Source organism: Geospiza fortis, unplaced genomic scaffold, assembly GCF_000277835.1.
Source record: "Geospiza fortis unplaced genomic scaffold, GeoFor_1.0 scaffold164, whole genome shotgun sequence".
Classification (NCBI taxonomy): domain Eukaryota; kingdom Metazoa; phylum Chordata; class Aves; order Passeriformes; family Thraupidae; genus Geospiza; species Geospiza fortis.
In genome coordinates, this window is record NW_005054426.1 from 2,004,608 (window position 1) to 2,018,536 (window position 13,929).

The 13,929-nt window shown below is 39.9% G+C and overlaps 1 protein-coding gene across 1 annotated transcript in view; it reads left to right on the forward strand.

Annotated features, from left to right (window-relative positions):
• Nucleotides 1-13,929, forward strand: part of SCUBE1 (signal peptide, CUB domain and EGF like domain containing 1) — a 194,651-nt gene that overhangs the window by 110,703 nt on the left and 70,019 nt on the right. The window lies entirely within an intron of this gene.

Below are 13,929 nucleotides of genomic sequence, written 5' to 3' on the forward strand. Positions count from 1 at the left end.
CATGGCTTGTTTCCCTGTGTTGTTGGAGCCTGAGAGTGGAACAGAGTAGAAAGTGCACTGAACACTGAAGACAACTCTTTAGCTTCTGCTCCCATTGCACACCTTTGTGCTTGTCTCCTCCACTTTACATTTCTGGCTGTTAGTGAGAAGGACCTTTTGGGAATAGAAAGGGTCAAGTGGCTGGGCCTCTGCCAGACTTTGCATGAGACAAAGAGCACAGCGTAGCACAGACTGAGATGTACCCAATGGACCCACAAACAAGACAGGGATTCATCACCACAGAAGAGACAGAAAAAAATTCTGATCTCTTCCCTCAGGGTTGCTATTTCTTTTCTTAAAACCACTAAGTCCTTTGCAGACTGTCCTGCTAGCCTTTGGAAAGCTTAGTTCTGCCTGTGAGCATCCATACCTACCTGGACTGACCACCTTGAGGACACCAAAGCCTCACTCTGAATATTTAGTTGATTGCTGTGCTAATAGTTGGAGTAGGTGAAAATATTTATAAAGTTTCCATATCATTTGTATCTTGTCATCCATGACAAATAGTCCATTTACCCAGAGACCAGCATACAAGCACTGTGTAGGAAATGGCATAGTGCTATGACTTTGTAATGGTATTAGATGACAAGATTGAGGTAAAATATCTTCCTTCATGTGAAAATCTGGGCATATGTTCCTTTATTTTTAGATTAGCCGTGATTGTTAATTTCCAATTAGTTTGCAGACCTAGCAAGTGACCCATATTGTTTTATTTTCTAATGATACACAATTTGAAATTATTTAACCTAACAAAAGCTATGAGACAGCTCATCTTGCTTTATAAATGTGCTGTTAACACTTATAGCTATAATTTCAATGAGACCCATAGTCTCACAAGAAGTCAGGAAAATTAGTGTGCCAAAAGACCTCTAGGCCACTGAAAAATGCAACCTTCTGGGTCTCAACGGTGAGTTTGCCCAGCCACAAATAGTATGTGCAGTACTCTCTAGAGGTACTGAGCACCGTAGTACACTGTGTTGATGCCTCACCCTCTGAAAAAAATAAATATCCAACCTGAAAATAAGCTTACTTTGCTTCCAAGAGTCCAGGCAAATAGTATTAAAAAGTTTAACATAAAAAATATTAGTAACAGCCTTCTTAATTACACCAGGTCTGCAAGTTCCAAACTGAACATAGACCCTAGAAATAGGCTTAGGGAGATAGTTTAAAATCCAATTTGCAAAATACATTGTTGAACTCTTCAGTACTTCCTGTATGGGCAGGTATCAGCTGACAGCTGAGAGTTTCTGGACATGCTGTGTTTAAACCACTGATTCCTTAGAAAAACATTAACTAGAGAGGAAAAGAAATTTAATTAGTGAGTGAGATCTGAGTGGGTGGCTTAATATTTAGTGACTTTTCTACTTGTATCTTTCTGCTGATTGCTGATACTCAGATTTATTTTTTTTAATGCACTCTTACTAATTTCCAAAGTGTAGTGGCATTTCCATGAAATTCCATATGTCTTCAGATATTTTCTAAACAGCTGTTTTAGGAAATACTGGACGGTTCCTTGGGAAACTTTTTTCCCAGTTTTTCTAAATAGACTGTGATTTTTGACCCTCCTGCAGACAGTCTTGGGAGAGTAGAAAAAGTAGATGACTATGTAATTTTAGTAATATGATGAAAGGTGCCTTCAGTTGCAAGTCCTGAGATGATAATTGCTAGTCCCCTGTCATTTGCTGCATGCTATCAAAATGACTATGATCTGTATAACCCTAGAAGTCAGCCAAGGCTCCGAATAAGCCTGACAAGATTGCTTTAGAACAGTGTTGCTGTCAGACAAGGCTGCCTAGAGCAGTCATCTTGCTACACCAAGACTGGCCACCTCAGACTGGCTGTGTGTCCAAGTCATGGTGTAGTCCTGTGACTTGTGGCTAAATCTTAAATAGAGAAAATTAGGTAAATACTCAATTTTCCTTCTTGTTAGATGCATTCTTATCTAGATCTTCTGAGGCAGATGAGAAACTGGTCTTCTCTGATGACCTACAAGAAACTTCCCTTTAGAAATGTCCAAAGATGCCTAGGAATTTCCATCCAATTTTTTCGTAATCTTTGGACAGACCCTGAGGGCTTCCAGCTGAAGCCTTATTTCGCTGAATCAAAGAAAAGCACTTGGATTCACAGACAAGAGTGCTCCAGTTCCAGAGATGGAACTGAGTGGCTGTTGTCTGGTCAGTGAACATTCATACAGCTCATTTCCCTCTTCCTCACTTCCCCTTGGCCATTGCCATCATGGAGTGGAGGCACTGCAGCCAGTACTCCAGGGGGACTCCTGGAGAGGTCCTGCCTCCGTTCTCTGGGGGCTGCTCTGAACTGCACCTTGAGCCATGAGCATTCCGTAGTTGAGAAAGGACATGGATCCTGCAGAAGTGCACAGCTCCAAAAGCAGGGCTGTACCATCATCTCTAAGGCACTCTTACATTCCTTTTTTTGCAGAACACCTTGCACTTGCTACAAAGCAGAAGGGCACAACCAATGTCTTCAGGTCTTCGTAAACATCCGGTGTAGTTTATCTTGCAGTTAGTTGAGCACAGCCCTCAGCTCTTAAAATTATGTTCAAATCTCTGTTTTGCGTGTGTGTTTTTTATAGCAGAATATTTTCTGAAAGTATTTTGTGTGTTTCTTAGGAGCATCACAGCAACCTTCTCCATCTTCCCTTACCTTCTTTTCCTTGGGAACCCATTTGCTACAACTGTTTTTTCTATCCTAGCATCATAGCATGAGTCTGCCCTACCTGGTTAGAGGAGTGGACTGGTGCATTTCACGTATTTTTCAGTCTAAATCCAGAATGAGTGTGAATCACAGTATATCTGCCCTGCCTAACTCTATGAGAGACATTCTAGTATGGGCACACAACTTCAGAAGCACCAAACTTCCAGTTAACCCTACTAATACACTTACCTTCAAAATATTTTGTCCAGAGTCACATCTTCATCTATGGAAGTTGCTTTTATTCATGTTTCCATATCTCTTTTTGCTGTTATAGCCCTGGATAGAATTCATAAGTCCAACAGCCCCATCACAGTCTAAACTATAAAAATAAATCATCCAGCAGCCTAGCACTTTATCATAAATAAATTGAAAGTAATTAAGTCTTTTGGGCTTAATTCTTCTTGACCACTGTCTTTCACTCAAAAAGGCTGCAAGGTTTTTATAGAGCAATTGTCTGTTGATATCCTGAAGCTTTCTTTTAGAAACCTTTTAGAACTTGATATTCTAGTCACAGAAATAGAATTCATAGCATCAGTTATGCCATTGAGCTCCCTCATTACAAATAAGCCAAGTGCTTACAAAGAGGTGACAAGCAGCTGGAAACTTCCTCTTTGAGGAACCAGAACTGTAGAACTGTCTGAAATTTAGGCTCAAGGAGTCTAGTCAGAGATAATGCTTTGCTCTTTGGCTGTCCTTGACATCAACTCTTTGAACCAAGTAATTTTATGAAGTATTTTTATATTGTCTTTAAAAATGCAGTCACTTGCTACATCACCACCATCCCAGGCTTTATTAGACTACATGAATCTGTAAAGTGTTTTAGCAACACAAACATGATGCTTTTTGCAGGCTGTTTGTTAGATCCTGTCCTCTGGTCAGCTCCTCTTGAAGAGGCAGACCTGACTCATTTTTCATTGTGTTTCATTTTCCTTCCTCTACTCTTTAGCAGTCAATGAATCAGGTTCATTTGGGCTTAACACAAGGTGACTTCAGAACAACTGCCAACACTAAACATCTTCCTCACCCTCAATCCCTTTTCCATTCTTCACAGAATTCACAGAATCACTAGGTTGGAAGAGACCTTAAAGATCATCAAGTCCAACCCATGCCCTAACACCTCAACTAAACCATGGCACCAAGTGCTATATCCAGCCTTTTTTTCAACACATCCAGGGATGGTGACTCCACCACCTCCCTGGGCAAACAATTCCAGAACTTCATCATCCTTTTCGTAAAAAACTTTTTCCTAATATCCAACCCATATTTCCCTTGGCGCAGCTTAAGACTGTGTCCTCTGGTTCTGTCAGTTACTGCCTCGAGAAAGAGACGAACCCCGCCTGACTACAATCACCTTTCAGGAAGTTGTAAAGAGTGATCTCTTCTCTGAGATCACTGTTGTAAGAACTCAATTTGACCATAAAACATTCTTGCTCTGACCCTAGAAGATAAAAAGTTGGTTCCTTCTCATCACAAGAAGAGGGGTGTGTAGCATTGTGGTTTTTAATTGTAATGCATTTCTAGCAGTCAGTTTTGTAATCTTTCTTATTTTGTACTGTTACAGCATATTTTATTCTTGATGGATTGTTCCTTTTCCCCCTGCGTTATTGGGTTTGCCCTGGCTGTCCATCTCTCCAAAGATCTGCCCCTCTGTTCCTTCTTCCTCCTCCTATTGAATGTGAATCCTTCCCCAAGCCTGCCTCTTTTTCTAGAAACTTCCCTATCAATCTTGCATCCTTCGAAACCCCACTGGTTTGTTTAAATTATTCTCCTCCCCTGCAGTCCTGTATTGGTTTAAACATTGTATTCCCCTCCTTGTGTTCCACCCCCAATTTCTCCCAATTGGTCTAAGATTGTATCCTTCCCTGAGAGCTCCTCCCCCTTATAATCTGATGTATGCAGTGGAGTTTGCTCTTTCTGGTGCTGAATCTCCGGGAATAAGCTTCTTTGGAAACCATACGGAGGGCCTCTCCCTGATCCCTGTCCCTACCCTCGGCACAGTCTGCAGTCCACCTGAGCCGTAGAGCTCCGATACCCTGCAGCTGCACCCCGGATTGGGCAGCTTTCTGTGGGCAGCCCACCTGTGCTGTTGGTGCCGGGAGCTGGTCGGAATAATCTGGCACCGTGGCAGGGTGTACAAAGTACTTGTAAGTATAGCAAAGAGCAACAGGACAATGAGCCCATCGTGGAGTTGAGGAATTGTAGTAATTTCCTTTCCATGCTTAAGGGAAGCAAAACGGACACCACTGCTAGAAGTGTCTTCAGAAATCCAAACTGCACAGAAATTCACTCCTTCACAAGACATAATCAACTAATTTTGTGTCAGGGCAGCTGAGGATTTTGTCATTGGACATCGACTTCTTGGTCATCAGTAAGGTTATTTGCAACAGACCTCAAAGAGAGCGATGCAGTTCTCTTCCCTGGAAGCTGGTTCCAAGGTATTCTACTGTCAGCTGAAATGCTGGTATAAGCTATGAACTGCATTGGAACTGTGCTGGTGTTTGTTACTTCTCAATTTTGCTTCTGCCTTGATTGCTTCTGGGGTGGCATTTGGAAACCAAGGACCAGGTTTGCCAGGCTGGGATATATGTGCACCTGCGTTATATTTTATCTCTGATTTCCTAGGAGTTGTTCACAGCCAGGGCTGTGGTCTGGCTGTATTCCTAGCACTTAACCAGCAAATACAGAACTAGTATTTTCACTAGTTCTGTAATTTCCTTGTTGTAGCAAGAATCATTTGATTTCTGCAGATGTCTCTTCTTTCGTTATCTTATCAGAGGCTTTCCAGCCATTTATTATGAGCACCCAGCTACCTGCCTGGAGAGGTAAGTGTGCAGTCAGCTAAGACCATTCCCTCTGCACAGCAATAGCTAGAGATGTGAACTGTGGAAATTGCAATTTGGTCATTTCTGCCATGGATTAGTCGATGACAGAGAATATCCTCCCTGCAAGTTATGTGAGGCAGAATCATCTCTTTGTTTGCATTTGCTTGCTGTGGAAATTGTACTTCCCCATCAGCTCAATGCCAAGGATCCCAAACATTGCAGTAAACAGCCAAAGCCAATTCAGAATAATAGATCACAAGTGCAAGTCCTGCTCTGGCCACTTGAATGACGTGCCAGTACTCCCTTCTCCGTGTGCTGGTCAACTCTTTCATCCAGTGTTGTGCCTCCTGAAGGTACCTGGCCACATCAGCCAAGGTAACTGTGTTTATTCTGTCCTGGTCAAAGCTGTTTAGGTTTCATATCATTAGCCCAGTACCTACAATAGATTTTAATGAGCTGCTCATATCATATTAAATAAAAAACCCACAACTTGATCTTGTGCCATGGCTGACAACATTTGTAGCAAAGGCAAGAATTTAAATATCTGTTACATCAAAAAGGGAGAGATTTACAAATTTAGAGCTTGGGTTTAGCCATTTGAACCAAAAGTAGTACTCAACATCATATTTCTTGAGTCATCTGAATTTAATAGTCAGCCATATGGCTTCTTTTCTTAACCTCCGGTTATCTAAGGATTAGGCTGCCCTATTCAAGCGTGCTTTGACTGACTTGTCTGGAGCACCTGAAAAATAAGAAATCTTCTAATTTCTCTAGTGGGCTTTTTTTTACTTCCACCTCACTCTATGACACACAGGACTCTTTTTGAATCACTGTTTTCTCTTCAGTAGAGACATTCAGCTTTTTTTGATTACAGGAAAATAGAATCCACAAAGTTCACTACAATTACCAGAGTCTCAAATTTATTTTCTCCTGCCATGTTTAAAATGATAGCTCATCAATATGGAGATTTTTCTTCTATAGTCTTTCACCATCCAAAGATCTCTCTGCTGGTGACTCTGTGTGAATAACTTGTCCAAAATCAAGCATCTTGAAATACTATAGAATCTGTAGAATCTATCTTGAAATACTGTATAAGCCACACAGTGACAGTGTATATAATATGGAAATCTCATCATTTTCTGGATTTCAGGACTCTGTGGTAGAGCCATATTTAGCTTCTTTGCAGATCAGGAAAAGGAGCTGTAGAATGTATGAAAGCCACACATTCTTAACCTTAAAGAATCTTGTCATCTGATGAGAGTTTTCTATCAAAAGGCTTTTTTCTTGAAAGTAGGTTTTGTGGGGAAACTCTGGGTTTTCACAGTGCTTTTGCCTGGGATGGTCTTCAGAAATAGGGAGACAGAATGTACACAGACAGAACGTACTTGTTTGAATATTCATTTGAAATGTAAGGAAGTGATTCTAAAGACCCTTTCACAGTGCATTGCCACCCCTGTTCAAGAAAAATGTTGGTCTATAAAGTCAGACTAACTCATTATTGCCTCATGTATATGTTCCACCCTTGGGGCCACTATTGGTAATCAATAGCTTGATAAAGGCTAGGGATTTTTCAGTTTCAGTAAACATAAAAGCATAGAAAATGTGAGCTGGGTTTCTAACATGCAATTTAATGGCTGAACTACCAAACACTGGAGTAAAAAGTGTACGAGATCTGGTTTGCAATCAGAAAATTTCCAAAAGCCTTACGTTGTTTCATTCCAACGTGAATTAAAAACGGATTCTGCAGACTTAATTTTTGTCTTCTTTCAAAATAGAATGAGAGTGATACTACTCCCAGGTTTCTGTCTCAAAGAGCAGGATGATGGGCAAGCTAGTGTTTGTTTTTAAGTGTTCTTTCAAAGTAGTTAAATTCTATCCCAGTTACAGCCTACCGAGGGTCACTTTAAGCCAAGAGCATCTTTCCAGCATGTACTTCAGTGCCTAGCTTTGTTGTACTGCCTCCTAGGATTCTTTCCAATTACTTAAAATATGTCTTTATTTTTCTGAATGGCTTTTACCCGACTCAGAAACACTCACTGTCAGAAAGCCAAGCGTGTTTCTCTGTTCGCATCATAATCCTTTTGTGCTTTAATCAATAAAGAATTGCAAACATTTCATTAGCAGGCATATTGCTAGGAGGTTCTATAATTCAGTTACTGACTGTGAAACCAAGACCTCACTTTAACTCCTTCTGTCAGTTCTACTTTGCTGTATGAAATCATAGCAAACAGGGGGAAGGAATCCCTGAGGTCATTCATGCATTCTATGTCTCCCAAGGGCAGATCTTTTCATCTTGAGTTACCGTCACTTTTATTCATTGAGTTTGTGAATGGTGTGCTATTTCCTGTAAAAATCCCTTTTCATTTCTTTGCTGATGATAAAGACTCTGACCTTATCCAGAATTCCTGGCCATACCTTCCATTGTTTTGCTTTCCCATTTTAATGAAAGGATTTATCCAAGGTCAGGAGATAATGCTTCTTCTCGATGTTCAGAGAGGTTCAGTTTTTCTTAAATGCAGCTTCTCTATCTAGAGAGAGCACCACAGCTACAAGTGTTAATTTTAAGAACCAGACTGGACTCATAGGATGCTTATAAAACACTGATCCAATCTATCAAGTGACATTCTCTAAATATGTAGTGTTCCCTGAAGAGGAATCAAGTTTTTCTGAACTGAGAGCTGAGGGGTTCATGATTCAGTGTAAGATTCGCCTAGTTTTTTCTTCACACATTCACTAAGTGGCAGGGCAGAATTCTCATCCTATTTTCATGCAAATAAAATTCTACCAATCATGAAATTGCAAGGAAATGAGGAGACAAGCATAACGAAGTGAAGAATTCCACATCCTGCAAGTTACCCTTTCTGTCTTACCTTTTTCATTCGCTGAATATGAAGCTCTTTCAGTTTCTCCTTCATCTGTTCACAGCTATTTGTTTCTTTCATTATCCTCTTGTGAATGCTCTTTCTCTATCCTTTCAGCATCACAGAGCATAATTTGCATGAGAATAGCACAGTTCTCCCTTAACTGAAAATTGAAATATTTTGTGTTTCGTTTCTTCTTGTGCTTGTTGTCCTTTGAGCCCCTCCCTGTACCCTGATCTACTGCCACATAGCACGTGTACCTCATGTACTGCTGCTTTCAGTAAAATTCTTTTTATGGATGGCAACAGCAGTCTTATCATCTGTTCTCTGTCTCATGGCTTTCTTACTCATACTGCATATTCCCTGTTACGTAAAGGCAAGCTGATTTTATAATCCACAGAATTTTTTTTTAATGGCCTTTCCTGAGTTAAGTTTGAATCTCTTCCAACTTTCAGGCTTTCAGGATTTGTGCATTTTTGATCAGAATTTGGGGGGGATCTTCAGTGTGGTCTTTTTTATTCAGTTAGGTAGTCCTTGTTCTTAGGCATGGTCATGCGCTTCACCTACCGCTAGTGGTTAAAATTATTTACGGATTCTCTAGGTAAAAGTTGAGAGGAAGAGAAAGAACCCCAGTTCAAAACCCCAATTTGTCTGGAATTCAGAAAGAGCTCTCTTTGGTGGAGATTGTGCTGTGGCACCAATGTAAAGGAAACAGATGAGATGTCTGCACAGGCAGCCTTTGAGCCAGATGGCGCAAAGTGCTTTTTCAGGAGGGGAGGGGAGGCACAAATTAAGGACTCCAGACACTTTGTGTATTAAACTAAATGAATTCAACATTGTTTAAGGGGAGGGAGCCAGTACCACTCAGCTCAACAGGATCTTGTCCTCTCATAGAACTGCTCTAATACCTTACCATTATCACTTTTTCAAAACTGCAACATAGTTTGCACAATGGAGCCCTGGTGTTGGTCCCAAAACACTACAGTGATGCAAGGAATCACAACAGACAACGGCAATCAATGGTTTCAGATTAGAACTTCTCAAAATTCTCAAAGCCATATGTATGACTATCTTTAACAGACGTCCTTAATCTTTTCGCAGTTGTTCAAAGGTGATGTTTCACTGTGAATTAAAGAGAAATAAACTCGTGCTTAGGATAGGTAAACAGGTTATCATTTGATTCAGAGACAGTAGCAGTTTACAACAGCTTTAGTGACAGCACTTCTGCTGAGAAGCAGCTACTGGGAGGAGTTTACCCTTTTTGCCATTCCAGTTGCCAGGAATTATTTCTTCAGAGGTACTTTTTTAGGAAAAACATGGTCTAATTAATCCACATACCTTCTTGTTGCACTGGCTAGAACTGTGAGTGCACTAAAGCACCATTTAGCTTTAGTTGCATGAAGATTAACTTGTTCATGTGTCTGACCCCTGAATTCAAGACGGTTATTCTGAGCATAAGGTGCCATGTTCGGATCTTGTGCAAAATCCAGACCAGGTGTAGAAGGAGACATGATTACAATCTGAGTATGGTTACTCATAACTTTACTTAGATTATGATTTACTTGATAGGACTTGATGGCTTCTCTAAATTCTGAGCTCCAGGCTACTCCATTAAGAATTGCTCTTGCCTAGCATAAATATTGACTCAGAATAAGCTCAAAATAACATGGCACAGATTTTGAGCCCAGTCATCCTGTTTCTGCTGACCCCAATAAGCTTTAGTCCACTGCAAATGAATTCCAAATAAAGGCAGTTTAAATTGCTGGTTTTCTTTAACTTGCCCTTTGGTTAGTGTTATCATTTGGGTAATCATAGGAACTAGGTGGTGGAAAAAAGCATTTTTCCATTTTCAAGTCTTCCTTTTGGCTGTACTTACTGCTTACCATGTCAACCTAAGCAGTTTAGAAATCTGGCAAACTTAGAGAATACTCTTCAGTTTGGACTACTATGTGTTTCATCTGCAGTCTACCAGTTGCTGCAAAAAAATCCTTTTCCTCTGCACAAGGCCTTAAGACAGGGGGCCTTAAGGGGGTCTTCCTCTCTGATTCAGAGGAAATGGCAATCATAAGCTCTACAGAACAGTCATTTCATTTAGTCCAAGAACAACTTTTTCTGAGCAAGAAGGTGCCATTCAGTGTCCCTCTCATGCTTTTCCTAAGAGACAGATGCTGCAAGGCGCCCTTGAATGTAGGTGATGACTTTAGTGGCTTCCCTCTCCCATTTTCACTTAGGTTGTGTAGTTCTTTTGTTTTCACATCAGCTGGGTTTTTTTCTTCTGTTAAGACTTCTTTGCACATTTTACACACATTCTTGAGAGCAGCTCTTATGTTTACAATTGTTATCCACTCTTTTCAGTCATTGCGCTATGATCAGGAGTCTGGGAACAAGTGGGATTTTTCTGGATCCTGTTGACTTCAGACTGCCATGATGAGTAACAGAAAAGATCGGAGAATCACTTCTCCATATCTCTAAATAAAGCACCTTGGTGCTAGATTCCCCTCCTCTTGCCTTTATTGGTGTTTACCTTGTCCAGTTTTAATACCTTTCCTCATGATTTATCAAATATTATAGAGAATGACCTAGTTAAGACATAGATTACTGAATGATTCTCAGATGTAACCCTGCTAATCTCAAGGACCTATGGAATTTTGTTCTGCTTTGCATCATATCTTAGTTCCTATAAAACTGGTTTGGATCTTAGTCCAGACGGAACCAACAATGAATAATAGAGAATCCAAGATTTGCCTGATTTTGACCAATACCCTTAAAATCATGTTATGTTCTTTCATTCATGAGATAAACTGAAGTCACAGAAACTGGCTTTATAAAATAATTGACTACTTTAAAAACCCCAAACAAACAGATTTTTACTAGAAGGTTGTATTTTAAATGGTTGTATTTTAAATTGTTACATTTACTTGTTTCATAGAAGAAGCTGAAAATCAGGCTTTCAGAAATATTCTCAAACCATGAGATCTGTTCAGAGTTTCAGGCATTTAATAGTTTCAAAGCCAAATAAATCCTGTCTAGTGTGACTCTTTAAGAAAGTGACCTCTTGCCACCTGATAGAGATTCTGGTTTAGTTCAAAAGCTTCAGAAGTAGAACCTAAAGAGCTGCTCTTTCCCTGCTAAGCCATTGCAGGCACTGGAGTAACTTCACCTGGTAACCAAGTCAATGTTCCTGATCTGGTGCTGAAGGACTAGCAGCTCAAGCTGATGCTTTTTAATTGGATATTTTAATATCCAGAAGCAGTGCATATCCCATAGTGCAGTGGACTAATGTTAAAGCAAGAGTTCCTATGGATTAAACCATAGCACATTGGTAATGATTTTAGATATTTCTTGTCTGTGGATCCATTGAGCAGACACATGAGAGATTGTTCCAAAATTAGGAGCTTACACTGGAAAAATACAACGTAATATCTCCCAGACCACCTCATATAAATAGATGCCCTTTTCTTTAGATCCCTGTTTCTGCTTGAATTTTCTGGTATGAATTCAGTAGGGATGTAGATGGGGCTTCAAATCACTTTAAATTAACAGTAAGGTCCAATTGTTTCAGATTTTGAGCTTTGTCATAATTCAGAAGCAATCTAAATGTCAGTAACATGATGCTGCTTTAGTTGCGTCTTCCAGGTTTTTTTTTTGCTACCTTGTCAGAACAAAAAAAAAAAAACCCAAACCAAAAATCCAAAAAAAAGTTTGAAACAAACAAAAAAAAAATATGCTAAAATGTTGATACTGTCTTTCACAGAGAAAAAAACAGAAAAAATTATCTGTTGGACCAATATCACCATGAAGACTTGATCCAATTTCTAACGTCTGTTCTTTCCCTTCCATAGCTTCTCCACTGTGATAGAATGGAAATAAGTAATTTACTTCTCCTCTTGGCTTGAGGCCTAAAAATTGTGTTTCAAATATATGCTGAGGTTTGGTAGTGCTGAGGTGAGGGATGAGTTGGTGTCACCCCTCTCAGAAACACAGGTGGTCCTGCATTGGGTTTGTGCTGTGTGTAGCCCTCAGCTCCTCTCTTTGATGTAGCCTCTTTCCCACATTCTGCTATTCATGTTTGCTTTCTTTTACCGATGTTTTCTCACGACCTTGAGTTTAAGGAATTTCATCAGTACATCTCTCCAATTATCCAAAGTGTGAGAGGTACTGTCACGTGTCCTCTTGCTCACTTGGATCTTCATTCTGTTAGGAGTTCATCATGTATGAAAGTCAGAGTTGCTAGGAAGGTTGCAGGGTATTTACCCTTTTCGGTTTGTTTTACTAAATCTGTGTGAAAATAAGAAAAGCTGCCTTGATTCCTTCTATTTATACGTAGAAATAACTCTTGTTCATTGAATGACCCTTACCCTCTAGATCCAGTCATCCATGCCATGAGAAAAAAAAATTGTTGTGTCTATTCATTTTCACTGGATGTCATCCAGAAAGCAGAAATATTACTGCTTATGTTCATCTTGTGTTGACACACTGCAATAAAGGAGTCTTCATATGCCAGAGTTAATCTGCTAACAGAAGATTTACTGCTCTTTGCAGTGCCATGCCAAACGTAACCTTCAGCACTTTCTCCTGAGTTTTAACCTTAACTCTTTACTCCTGGCAAATCCTCCTGCCCTTAAACTGTGCCCAAGTTAAAAATTTTTAATGACCTGATACATTTTGCCTTCCCTGAAACATAAAATTATTATCTGATACGTTGGTCTACGAGGATGCACTCATGTTCACATACAAGTGGAAATGCCAGAATTGTCATTTGCAGAATTCTTCAAGCAGAAGTTTCAGCCTGTAAGTCTATAAAATAGTGCTTTCCAGAGAAGTAGATGAAAATCAGAACTATATTGCTTAAACAGTTAGGTTGAGGTCCTGCAAGGTGAGCAAGAACTGTCTGAAAATCAGGAGCTGCTCCATTTTCAGAAATCCTTTCCAGATAACACGTCAATCCCTTTGTTAGCTGTGCTTCCTGGCAGTTACATGCAAATCCATTTCTATACTGGTAGCTCTCTCTACATGATGTCATTACATAGCAAGCAGACATAAAAATATAAAATCTGTCTGGAGGACCGTGTGTGAATGTATATGGGCTCAGGGACCTGTCCCATGCTGTTAATGCATGTGTGCCCCAAATCTGTGTTTCAGTTTGTTCTTAAGTGCCAGGAGCTTATTTCACACTGGTGGAGAGGCCTATGCCAGTGCAAAAGAGAAAAAAACAGTTACTCTTTTTTTTAAGCAGTGAAGTTCTTAAAAATGGCCAGTCTAAGTTCACCTTGAGGGCAAAGCACTTTAAAATAAAAATCTTTTAGTACTAGTCAATAGAAAAATAAAGCCTGTTCTGTTCTGTGTAAATAATTTTTGATCAATGTACTGTTCTAAAGCAATTCCCAATTAGCATATCCTATAGCTGATTGTCAGACCCTGTCCACAGGGTACAATTGTGACACAGGCTGTGAATATTCAGCAATAGGAGTCTGTAAATCTGAGTAAGTAAT